This window comes from Sus scrofa, chromosome X (genome assembly GCF_000003025.6).
Source record: "Sus scrofa isolate TJ Tabasco breed Duroc chromosome X, Sscrofa11.1, whole genome shotgun sequence".
Taxonomy (NCBI): Eukaryota; Metazoa; Chordata; class Mammalia; order Artiodactyla; family Suidae; genus Sus; species Sus scrofa.
In genome coordinates, this window is record NC_010461.5 from 75,833,408 (window position 1) to 75,847,175 (window position 13,768).

The following is a 13,768-nucleotide window of genomic DNA, read 5'->3' on the forward strand; positions in this document are numbered from 1 at the left end:
ACAACAACAAAAAAACCAGTTGAAAAATAGGCAGAAGACTTAAACGACATTTCTCCAAAGAAGACATACAGATGGCCAACAGGCATATGAAAAAATGCTCAATATCACTAATGATCAGAGAAATGCCAATCAAAACTACAATGAGGTACTACCTCACACCCGTCAGAATGGCCATTATCAACAAGTCAACAAATAACTTATGCTGGAGAGAGTGTGGAGGAAAGGGTACCTCCTCCACTGTAGGTGGGAATGTAAATTGATATAAACACTATGGATAACTGTATGGAGGTACCTCAGGAAACTAAATATAGAGCTACCATATGATCCAGCAATTCCAGTACTGAGCATATATCTGGATAAAACTTTCATTGAAAAAGATACTTGCATCCCTATGTTCATAGAAGCACTATACACAATAGCCAAGACATGGAAACATTCCAAATGTCCATTGACAGATGAATGGATTAAGATGTGAGACATATATACAATGGAATATTACTCAGCCATAAAAACTAATGCCATTTGTAGAAATATAGATGGATATAGAGACTCTCATGCTAAGCAAAGTAAGTCAGAAAGAGAAAAACAAATACCATATGATATCACTTATTTGTGGAATCTAAAATATGAAACAGATGGTCCTATCTAAAAATAACAAATAAAACAAACAAACAAACAAAAAACAGAAACAGATCATGGCCAAGAAGAGCAGACTTGGGGTTCCGGAGGAGAAATGGGGGGGAGTGGGATGGATGGGCAACTTGGGGGTTTGGGGGATACAAAATGCTGTATTTGGAATGGATGGGCAATGGGATCCTACTGTACAGCACAGGGAAATGTGTGTGATTGGGTCACTTTGTTTTACAACAGATGAAACATTGTAAATCAAGTATACTTTAATAAAAATAACATAAAAAAATAAAGGGTTAGTAGATGCAAACTATTGCATTTGGAGTGGATAACCAAGGAGATCCTGCTATATAGCACAGGGAACTAAATCTAGTCACATGTGATAGAATGTGATGGAGGATAATGTGAGAAAAAATATGTACGAATGGGTCACATTGATGTACAGCAGAAATTGACAGAACATTGTAAATCAACTATAATAGAAAAAAAATCTTATAAAAATTAAAAAAAAGAATAAAGGTGGATGATGTCAAAATGTTAGGATAGGAAACCCTAAGACCTCACTTCCCCTTAACAAGCACACTGAATCAACAACAATACGTGAATGAATTCCTTTTGTGAAAAATCCGGAATCTCATTGAGAAGTTTCTACACCCTAGGCAAGCATGAAATTAGTCACATCAAAGCCAGTAGGAAAATTCTTTCACCGTAATCCCTATCCCTGTCACAGAACCATATGATCAAAAGGAAACTCCTAGCTTCCAGCTTCTCCCTGGATAGCAGAAGAGTTGGACTATATTTCACATATTCCAAATTTCTGGGGGATGCCTAAGGCACTAGCTTCAAAGTTCTGATGAAATCCATCAGAGTCTAGACACTTAAACATCACTGAGAACAAAGACAGCAGTTTGAACTAGTATGAAAGAACTTGTAATAGCCCCTCACTCCAGCTAAGTACAGAGTGGGTGGGTGAAAAATCCTAAATTCCTGCTGTTCTTTTGGAGGGGAGAGTAGTTGGACCTCACATCCAATGTTCAAACTCTTCAGGGGCTGCTTAAGGGACTGGCTTCTGTCTAATCCTTCTTGGAATGCTGACAGACTCCTAATAGTCTAGATGCCAGGGAGCCACTGAGATCAAAAGAGGCAATTTGGAATAGCATGAAGAACTGAAAGGCCCCCAGAAACTCTGGCCAGTCAGATTGGTAAAAGTCTTTTCCTATAAAAGGCCAGTACATGATATTGGGAGAGGTGTCCATTTTTTTCTAATGCACAGATACCAACACACACAAAAAAATCAAGCCAAATGAAACAAGGGAATATATTTTAAACAAAAGGACAAAATAAATTGCCAAAACCCAACCCTAATGATATGGAGATATATGATTTCCCTTACAGAGAATTCAAAATAACCATCATAAAGATGCTCAACAAAATCAGGAGAACATGCAGGAACAAAGTGATAGAAAAATATTTTAAAAGCAATAAGCAGAAATCTTAGAGCTAAGAATGCAATAGCTGAACTGACATATTCACTACAGGGGTTCAACAGAAAACTAGATCAAGCAAAAGAAAGGATCACTGAACTCAAAGACAGGTAATTGGAAATTATCCAATCATAGGAACAAAAAGAAAAAGAAATGAGAAAGAGTGAAGAGAGCTTAAGGGATTTATAAGACCCATTAAGCAAGCCAAAATATGTGATATGGGAGTCAAGAAGGAGAAGAAAACTACAAAACATTATTGAAATAAACTGGATAAAATCTAAATAAATATAAAGCTAGATTCTGTTCAGGGTTGGAAGACTTAATATTAAACTGGCCATATTTCCCAAATTGATCTAAAGAGTCAATGCAATCCCTAAATTTCAATTATTAGTCTTATAAAAATCAAAAAATTGATCTTTAAGTTCATTTGGAAATACAAGGGATCCACTATTAACCAAAAAATCTTGGAAAAAGACAGAAAAAGTGGAGGACTCATATTTCCCAATTTTAAAACTTACTACAAGCTATAGTAATCAAAACAGTGTGGAGCTGGCATATGGATAGGCATATAGAATATAAATGGACTATAATTAAAATATCAGAAATAAACCCATATATCTGGGTCAACTGATTTTCAGAAAGGGTGCCAAGATCATTCAATGGGTAAAGAAAAAAAATGGGTAAAGAAAAAAAAATATTTGTCTTTCCAACAAATATTATTGGAATAATTAGATATTCACATTGAAAATTATGACTTTGTTCTCTTACTTCACACTGTGCATAAAAAATGAACTCAAAATGAATCATAAACTTAAATGCAAGAGCTAAAATTATAAAACTTCTAGGAAGAATAGCAGTATATCTTCTTTACTGTGTATTAGGCAATGCTTTATAAGATACGACACCTAAAGCACAGTAAAAACAAAAGATAAATTTGAGTTCATCAAAACTCAAACCTTTCATGTGTCAAAAAACACAATCAAAACATTACAAAGATAACACATAGGATGGGAGAAATACGTGAAAATTATTGATAGGGGTCTACTATCTAGAATGTAAAAAAGAACTCAGAGCAAATAAAGACAAATAATCAAATTATAAAATGAGGCAAAGGACTTAATAGACACTTCTCCAAAGAATTTATACAAATGTACAATAAGCATAGGAAAAGATTCTCGTGTTATCGAGAATATGTAAATTAAAACTACAATGAGAGGAGTTCCCATCCTGACGCAGCGGAAACTTTAAACCAATGAACCTTTAAATCTGATTTCACATCTGGTCTGAATATATTACGTCCTATTATAAATATATTTATTAACAATAACTCAGAGTTCTTGTCATGGCTCAGTGGTTAACGAATCCAACTAGGAACCATGAGTTGCCGGTTCGATCCCTGGCCTCGCTCAGCGGATTAAGGATCCGGTGTTGCCGTGAGCTGTGGTACAGGTCGCAGATGTGGCTCGGATCTGGCATTGCTGTGGCTCTGGCACCAGCCGGCAGCAACAGCTCCGATTAGACCCCAGCCTGGGAACCTCCATATGCCATGGGTGCGGCCATTATAGAGACACACGCATGCACACAAAAAAAACTACAATGAGATACCATTTCATGACTACTAGGATGGTTACAATTTTAAATTTTGAAAATAACAAGTTTTGGCAAGGATGTGAAGAAATTGGAACCCTTGTACATTTCTGACATGAGTATAAAATGCTGCAGCCAATACGGAACAATGTTTAGCAGTTCTTTTAAAAGTTAAACACAGACATATCATGTGATCCAGATCCCAAAGAACTGCAGATATATGTTCACACATATCTTATACGTGAATATTCATAGAAGCATTATTTAAAACAGTCAAAAAATGGAAAAAACATAAATGTCCATCCAATAATGACTATAAAAACGAAATATGGCATATCCATAAAATGGTGTATTATTCTGACATAAAAGGAAAAAAGTATTGATATATGCTACAGCATGAATGAACCTTTGAAAAAATTTCAAGTGAAAGAAACTGGACTCAAAAGGCTACATATTGTATGAATCTTTTGTATGAAATATTTTAAAAAGACAAATCCATAGGGAAAAAAGTACAGTGGCTAGTGGTTTTCACAGGTTAGGAAGGGCAAGGACAGGGAGTGGAGTCACTGCTAATGTGTGAGGTGTTTCTTTTGTGGATGAGGAAAATGTTCTGCAATTAGACGGTGGTGATAATTGTATGACATTTTTAATATACTAAAAACACTGAATCCTATGATTTACAATAGTATTTTATGTATGTGAATTATGTCTTTTTAAAAAGGCACAATTAGGTTATGTTTGTGTGGCCAAAATTACATTGTTCTTAAAGAGCACAACTGTATTTGCATCAAGGCATTGCTGATAAAAATATTTACACACTTGAAAAGGGCACCACTTGGTATGGCAGAAGTAAAGCCTCTGTTTGTCTACCACTTCAACTGTTAGTGTTTAATAGAAAGGTAATGTCCAGTCAAGAAAGGTATCTTTTTGATTGTTCTAAGCCCAAAAGCAGTAAAACGTACAGAATGTTATCAGAGTCTTCTTCAGGAATCAATCATGGAAAATGTAGTGCAGAAGTTTAGCACATGAAAAATTCCTTTTAGATAGAAATTACCCAATAATTTTGTTGGTATTGTTTATTGTCTCTTTGTTTTAATTTTTTAAATTTTTTTATTAAAGTATGAGAGAGAGAGAATGTGGTGGCTTGCTGCTAAAATGATGGGCCACATTGGGTGAAAGTAGCCTAGGGATTGGTTTCTCAGTTCAGAGATCACAGGATAGAAGTGGCTAAAGAGAGAAGTCTAGAGACTAGCAAAGAATAATTCAAGGGCAGATTAGATAAAAGCCTCATGACCTTAAACCTTGAACTGGCTAATCAGGAAGGACACTGATCAAGACATCAGAATTAATTCAGAAGTTGTATGTAGATAGTTGGAGGGAATCATTCAAGACAGGTTGAGAATAAGATAAGGGAAATGAGACACAGAACTCTGGTTCCATGGCTGAGAGAGTATCAGGAAAAGATGGTCTGGTAGCCCTGAATGGAGAAAGTTCTCTGAGTGATTGATGCTGATCTATTTTTATTCTCAGGGTACCAAGACCATTCATTTGACTTTACCTTTTCCCTTTGATTCCACCTTTCCTTTTACATTCTGGTACTTTAAAGAGACCTTCATCACTTTTTGGAAATGCCTATTTCTTATGGAATGAAAAAATTGTCTTCATTACCTTCAAAAACCTAATAATCCTAGGGAAAGAAGGCTAGTCAAAGTTGGAGAACATGTTGAGTCTTACAGGCAGGTAGAGTGACTCCGTGGGAGGATAAGCTACTGGTGACCCTTTTAATTGCCCTCTGTCATAGGGAACAAGGATTGCTGAAAAGCAACATTAAACATCATGTGCAGCTTAAGAATAGCAAGCTTTTTCCTACCTGACGTCAAAATCTAGATGATTTATTTTGTTTTCAGTTTTCTTTCAGATATTTGGTGGTGAATGAACTGACCCACAATATGGTATGAAAGACAAAGGTAGGTGCATACTGTATTACATAATCATTTCTAAGTTCTACTTTATTTCTGTTGTCTTCTCCAAGTTCTCTCCTACTACATTTAAAAAGGAAGACTTCTATTAAGCTATATAAATCCTAATGCTCAAGTTAAATATTTCTCTTACATTACTATACAAAATAATGTGAAACTGTTTATTAAGCACACTCATGCAAAATAGGACAGCTATCTAGTTAGACGAATATGTTAACACAAATTTTTTCCCTGAAATATCTGACATCCAAAAACATACAGTTGCCCTTTTCCTCATAGTGCCAAGATGTACAATACCTCATATTGTTGAAATGATTTTTGTTATGAATAGAAACAAAGAAAAACAGTTTCCATAGCAACATGTCTTTCTATGTGAAAACATTAAGAACATCACTTTCATCACTATTCAAGTTTTGTTTTGTTTTGTCAGTTTGCCTATTGATTTACCCAGAGGATAGCACAGATGCTGAATATGATGTTGAGGAAAGAACAGAGGCAGACAGACAGTTAAGGCAAAATGTATTCTAATTTCACACTGAGTAAGCTATTTAGTGACATAGGTTTCCTAGTATAGGCAAATTATAAAACATGATATGGGAAAAAGAATTAAACTATATATTAAGAGAATGTATTGTAAATTTTTCATGAACATATAAACCAACATATTTATAGAATTGGCAATATGAAGATGAATGGCTACTGGTTTTGACTCTATTATAAACACATGTGCATGAAATGAAGCTTAACACATACAAATAGGGGCCAGGTTCAGAAGCTGCAGAGAGGGAGAGTAGAGAAAATCTGGGCAAGAACGAGGTTCCCAGGGCCTCCAAATTCATGTATCCCAGATGAATAAATGACAGTAAAACAAGGTTGAATTCCTGACTAAGCTGAATGAATTAATGAAGTTATTTTTACCTTTTTGTGCTGTGCACCCTTAAATTGGGCACATAATTGTGTGTGTGTGTGTGTGTGTGTGTGTGTGTGTGAGAGAGAGAGAGAGAGAGAGAGGGAGAGGGAGAGAGAGAGAGAGAGAGAGAGAGAGAGAGAGAGAGAGAGAGAGAGAGAGAGAGCCTAATTGGGCATGTACCAGGCAGTTTTCTGGATTCTGAAGTATTCAGATGAATGCACAGGATGTAATAAGCACAGATCAAGAACAACTCATCCTGCCTAGGAAAAGCCAAAACATGTTTCAAGGAAGAGGTGACAATGGAATTGGCTATTGAAAGAACAGGAGAAATGCTTTAGGAAGGTAAGGAGAAAAAATTTCATAGCAGGGAAAAAAAAAAAAGCACTAGCCTTAGAAGGCATTAATTAGAAAGCATAATTTGTTTGGGGGAGAAAATGTCAGTCGCTTCATTTGCAAATATTTTCTCCCATTCTGTGGGTTGTCTTTTCGTTTTGTTTAGAGTTTCCTTTGCTGTACAGAAACTTTTAAGTTTAATTTAATTAAGTCCTATTTGTTTATTTTGTTTTTATTGTCATTACTCTAGGAGGTGGATCTGAGAAGATATTGCAGTGGTTTATGTCTGAGTGTTAGGTCTGTTTTCCTCTAAGAATTTTATAGTATCTGGTCTTATGTTTAGGTCTTTAATCCATTTTGAGTTTATTTTTGTGTATGGTGTTAAGAAGTGTTCTAACTTTATTCTTTATTATTTTACATGTGGCTGTCCAATATTTCCAGCAGCACTCCACTGTATATTCTTGCCACCTTTGGCATAGATTAGTTGACTATAGGCGCATGGGTTCAAATTCGATTTTTAATTTTTTTTATTTTATGAGTTTTATTTTTTATTTTTTCCATTATAGTTGATTTATAGTGTTGTCAATTTCTACTGTAAAGCAAAATGAACCAGGCATACACACACACACACACACACACATTATCTGACATCATGTTCCGTCTAAAGTGACTAGATATAATTCCCAGTACTATACAGCAGGATCTCATTGCTTATACAATCCAAATGCAATATTTTGCATCTATTAATATCAGACCCCCAGTCCATCCACTTGGCAACCACTAGTCTGTTCTCCAAGTCCATGAGTTTCTTTTCTACAGAGAGGTTCATTTGTGCCATATATTAGATTCCAGATATAAGTGATATCATATGGTGCTAGTCTTTCTCTTTCTGATTTACTTCACTTAGTATGAGAGTCTCTAGTTCCATCCATGTTGCTGCAAATGGCATTATTTTATTCTTTTTTATGGCTGAGTAGTATTCCACTGTGTATATATACCACATCTTCTTAATCCATTCATCTGTCATTGGATATTTAGGTTGTTTCCATGTCTTGGCTATTAGGAGAAGTGCTGCAATGAACACATGGGTGCATGTATCTTTTTCAATGAAAGTCTGTCTGATATATCCCCAAGAGTGAGATTGCTGGGTCTGGGTCATATGGTAGTTCTACCTTTAATTTTCTGAGGTACCTCCATACTGTTTTCCATAGTAGTTGTACAAATTTACATTCCAACAAATACTGTAGGAGGGTTCCTGCCGGGGCCAGCTCAGCAGGATGGGGAAGAACGGGTGCTGTGGAACTTAAGGAAAAATAGTTAACATAAAACAAGACACAGAGACATTTATCTTAAGTAAAGGTGGGAGCCGGGGGACTCAAGGTCTCAGGGACCAAGAGCGCGGGACTCAAGGTCTCAGGGACCAAGAGCGCCGGGGAACTCCAGATCTCAGGGACCAAGAGCACTGCCTCAAGAAACCACACTGCTTTTATTGTGAGATTAAGTGAGGAGTGGCTATGGGTGGATGATACAGGGTTTGTTTAGAAAGCCACTTAGGTGGTAAAGGGTTAAGCTCTTACTCTGACCTCTAGGCACATAACAGTTCTTAAGCTTAAGTCACTTATGCCTTTAGGTCTTTGCTCTTAAGCTTAAGTCATTTACCAGCACTGTGACTGTTTCTCCAAGAAGGAAGATGGGATAAAGTAAGACAAGAAGATGGGATAAAGTAAAGAAGGACAAGATGGAGTTTTCAAGGAAACATGTCTTGCAACAGGTTCCCTTTCTCCACAACCATTCTAACATTTGTTATTTGTTGATTCTTAATGACAGCCATTCTGACACGTATGAGGTGGTACCTCATAGTAGTTTTGATTTGCACTTCTCGAATAATCAGGAATATTGAGCATTTTTTCATGTGCTTGTTGGCCATCTGTATATCTTCTTTGGAGAAATGTCTATTCAGGTCTTTTGCCAATTTTTCAGTTGGGTCTTTTTTGTTGTTGAGTTGTATAAGTTGTTTGTATATATTAGAGACTGAGCCCTTGTCAGTTGCCTCATTTGAAACTATTTTCTCCCATTCCATAGGTTGTCTTCTTTTTATGGTTTCCTATGCTGTGCAAAATCTTGTCAGTTTGGCTAGGTCCCACTGGTTTATTTATTATACATTTTATAGTAAATATAAAAATTATTTTCAGATTTGGGCAGTCCAGACAATATTTGGGTCATAAGACCAGCATTAATTAATTCAACTTGCTTGTTTCATCACAGCACCAAAGAAGGGAAGGAAACAGAGAGTAGAGGTGTGTGAGGGAAACTGGGTGACAGGATAGATGGAAGACATAAAGATGTCCAACCAGGAAGCCATATGACTGAGTTTGATGGAGAAGCTAGAGAAATGGTAGACTAGGAAGAACAATCAGTGTGGATGATGTATTTCACAATTGATAGGAGCAAGAAATTAAGAGGAACCTGTTTTAATATGAATTACACTATCTCTATGTAGTAAAACCTATTTGCTGACAAGCAAGTTTCTCTACATGAGACCAAACAATAAAACAGACCCTATGAAAACTTGTGAAAACTTCTTCCCTCTTCCCTCTTGGCCCTCTATTGCTATCATTGTCATCAGCCCCAACCCCTTAAAGTACACACCATCCTGTGCCTGTAGGTACCAGATATTCTTATGCTCTTCTTCAGTTGCCTCAAGATCCCCATAACAGTGCTCTGTTCAGGTTTATTGTGCATGTGCAGGAACATACTTTGTACCAATCTCTCCTTCCTCATTCCCTGTTTTGCGTCCCAGGTCTTATCAATTCTATCTCCCAGTGCATATCAAAGGTCTACTCCTTTCTGTCCAAAGTGCTTTTGCCTTAGTTTAGGCCTCCATCCTTCAGTGGTTTCCTATTACTAACAGCACAAAAATTCAAACTGTAATGAAAATGTTCTGGAATAAGTTAATGGCATTTCTGAAATAACCGTGCTTCATAAACTTGTTTATACTTTAAAAACGTATCTTATTATATCAGCAAGTAATGAAATACATGAATAAAAATAATATTGGTCATATTAAAATGTTTATAAGAGCAGCAGGTTAGATGTGATATTTTGTAATTTTAAAGACCAGGTATAACACAGACATAAGAAATTGTTTCACTGATTTAGTAGTTTTTTAAAATGTTTTAAAAAGAACACCATTAAAATGATGAATTAGCACATACTCTTGTGCTTTTTCTAAACTGTTAGTAGTGAAACTCCATTTTTATGAGGTGCTGTGCAATTTCAGTGGTAATTATGTAATGAATCTGAATGTCCTTGAATGGGCTTTTTGAATTTAATTTTCCATCTTTTTCTGCAGACATCCCAATCTTGAATACAAAATTGTTTAGAGCATGTAATTAGAGCAATGTCTATAATCCTGTAGAAACTGTGAGGTCTGTTTTTCCTATTTTAGACCCATGGGGCCTGATTTTTCAATTTTAAACTTTTGAAATGTCCTTATGTCTATCTTTGGACAAGTCATTTTAAACTGTATGTGCCTCAGTTTTTTCATCTATACAGTGATGATGATAATAATAATAACAATTTCTGATAAGGGTGTTGTGAGAAGTAACATAACGCCTTTGAAGGATTTAGTACAGCTCCTATTAATGTTCAAGTTTCATTGAACATTTGCTGTCATTATTATTATTGTGATTATCATATGCCTTCTAGGAGACAATCTTTACAATATATTTTTTTAAACTTATTAACTACTTTCTATTTTTTCATCTGCCTTGTCATCAATATTTTTAAATAACATTTGGGGTTGTCACTGCAACGGATGACTTGACCTCAGAGAGAATAGGAATAAAAACGGAAAAGAGAACAGGTATCAATCAGAATAGGCTACATTCTCATGCAGCAACAATCCCCAAACCTAAGTAATTTAGAACAACAATAGTTTATTTTTCACTCATTCTACAGGTAAAGTAAAGACGCTTGTGGGGTTTCTGATGATCATAATCACTAAAGATCCCAGGCTGAAAAAGCAGCCATCATAATGTTGTTAGTCACCATACCAAGGGAAAAGAGAGCACTGGAGAATCCCATATCAACTATTAAATACTTTGACATGGAAGTGACACATGTGTTTTTGACTCAAAATCATTGGCTAACACTTATCTCATGGCCCCACCCAAATACAAAAAGGCCAGGAAGTACATTCTTACCATGTGTGCAAAAGATGGAGAGACAGACATATTTGGCAAACAACACTGATAAACATGGCCTGGTTCAAACATATTCTAAACTTAGGTAGATGATATTTTCAGATAAAGGCCCTGGTGAAGAACCACTGAAGCCCTTCTGTTGAAGCCTTGGGGTTTTATACCCTGGAGTTTACTATTAAAAACTGAATTAAATTATTCATTTATGAAATTTTTAATTCATAAATTTACTATTAAGAACTGAAATAACAGCAACCCATATTCGCCCCATGCAACTGAACAGGACACAACACAATCTCTCATTTCCTATATTCATTATGATCACTTCTTGAGAAGTAGTCCCAAATATTCCTGTCTTTTAACATTTGCATGAAGTATTTTTTTTACCATCCCCTCACTTTCAATTTATATGTGTTCTTTGCCCTAAGGTGAGTCTCCTGTAGGCAACATATTGTAGGGTCTTGTTTTTTATCCAGTCTGCTACTCTATGTCTTTTGATTGGAGCACTCAGTCCATTGACATTTAAGGTAATTATTGATAAATATTTATTTATTGCCATTTTAAACCTTGTTTTCCAGTTGGTTCTATGTTTCTCCTTTGTTCCTTTCTATTTTGGTAGGACAATCTCCTTTTATTTTATGCTTGCGTCCTCTTCCTTTTAATTTTTGTGAATGTATTGTTTTGTTTTGATTTGTGGTTGCCCTGTTTTTTAAGTATGTTAACCCCTTCCTATATCTGCCTGCTTTAGCCTGATAGTCATATAGGCTCAAACACATTCTATAACAAAAGGGTCTAGATTTTTTTCTTTCCTCCCCCACATTTTATGATTTTGATGTCCTTTTTTAATATCATTTATCCATTTATTGTTTATCCATTTGTTGTTCCTTGTGTTTATCCCTGCTTTTACAAAAGTTTTTTTTATTTTTTTTCCCTTTTAGTTCCCTATACTGGCTTATTTAAGTGACTACTTTCCAATTCTGATTTCCACCATTCTATTTCTTCCTATTTCTATTTTTAAATTTAGAGGAGCCCTCTCAGTAGTTCTTTTAGAATGGTTTTAGAATTGCTGTACTCTTTCAGTTTTTGTTTGTTGGAGAAATTCTTTATTTCTTCTTCTATTTCAAATGATATTCTTGTGGGTAGAGTAGCCTAGGCTGCAAATTTTTCCATTTTAGAACTTTCAATATATCATGCCACTATCTTCTAGCCTGTAGTGATCCTGTAGAGAAATCAACTGATAGTCTTATGGGGGATTCCCTTGTAATTAACTCTTTGTTTTTCTTTTGTTGCCTTTAGAAACCTCTAACTTTTTCCATTTTTATTATAATATCTATTGGTATGGGCCTGTTTGGGTTCAAGTTGTTTGGGGTCCTCTGTGCTTCCTATATCTCAATATCTGTTTCCTTTAGATTTGGAAAGTTTTCAGCCATGATTTCTTCAAATATGTTTTCAATCACCTTCTCTTTTTCTTTTCCTTCTGGAATCCCTCTTATGTATAGATTGGACTGTTTGCTTTATATTATCCCATAGATCTCTTATATTGCTGTCATGTATTTTCATTTGGTTTTCTGTCTGCTGTCCTGATTGAGTGATTTCCACTATTCTATCAATCAAGCCATTAATCTGTTTCTCTGCACTATTTATTCTGCCCACCAGGGCCTTTAATTCAGTTTCCATCTCTGCAAATGAATTTTCAATTTTTCTTGGTTCCTCCTTATATTTTCTAGTTCCTTTCTACATTAATCTGCATTACTGTTTATAACCGCTTTTAATTCCCACATGCTCACCTATAATTCCTTCAGTATTTTCACTGTTTCCTTTTTGAACTCAGTGTCTATTAGACTGCAGAGGTCTATTTCATTATTTGCTGCTTCAGGGGAATTCTCCTGTTCTTTTAGCTGAGAATGGTTTCTGAGCATCTTCATTTTGCTTATATTTTTCTTATTCTGTGAGTTTAGGGAAACCAATTACTGTTGTCCTCAAAGGCTATTATATGCTAGAGTGCCTCTTTCTATTTTGTGTCAGCTTACTATTTATTTTTGGCAGGGAGCTTGGATATTTGCTGTCTCTTTCCTCAGTGTGAGCATGCTGTTATCCCCTTGACAGGGTGCTGTGTGTAATTCCAAAGAGAAGGAGGCAGTGGGCAAGCCTAGTAGTCAGTGATTGATAGCTGAGCTATGGAAAATAGCAAGGACCCACAAGAAGGTAGCACAGACTACTCATAATTTGAGGGCCCTGGGGAGTGGTAATGCGCCTCGGATAGATTTAGGCAGGTTTTACATGGTGGCCTGGGTTAAAGATGTGATCATTTTCATGCATGGTGTGAGGGTGTGTTCTAATTTCATTGATTTGTACGCAGCTGTCCAGGTTTCCCAGGAGTGCTTGCTGAATAGACTTTCTTTTCCCCATTTCATGTTCTTGCCTCCTTTGTCCAAGGTTAATTGACCATAGTGTCTGGGTTTATTTCTGGGTTCTCTATTCTGTTCCATTGGTTGGTCTATCTGTTTTGTACCAGTACCACACTGTCTTGATGACTGTGGCTTGTAATATTGCCTGAATTCTGGGAGAGTTATGCCTCCTGCTTAGTTTTTCTTTCTCAGGATTGCTTTGGCAATTCTGGGTCTTTTGTGGTTCCATATAAAG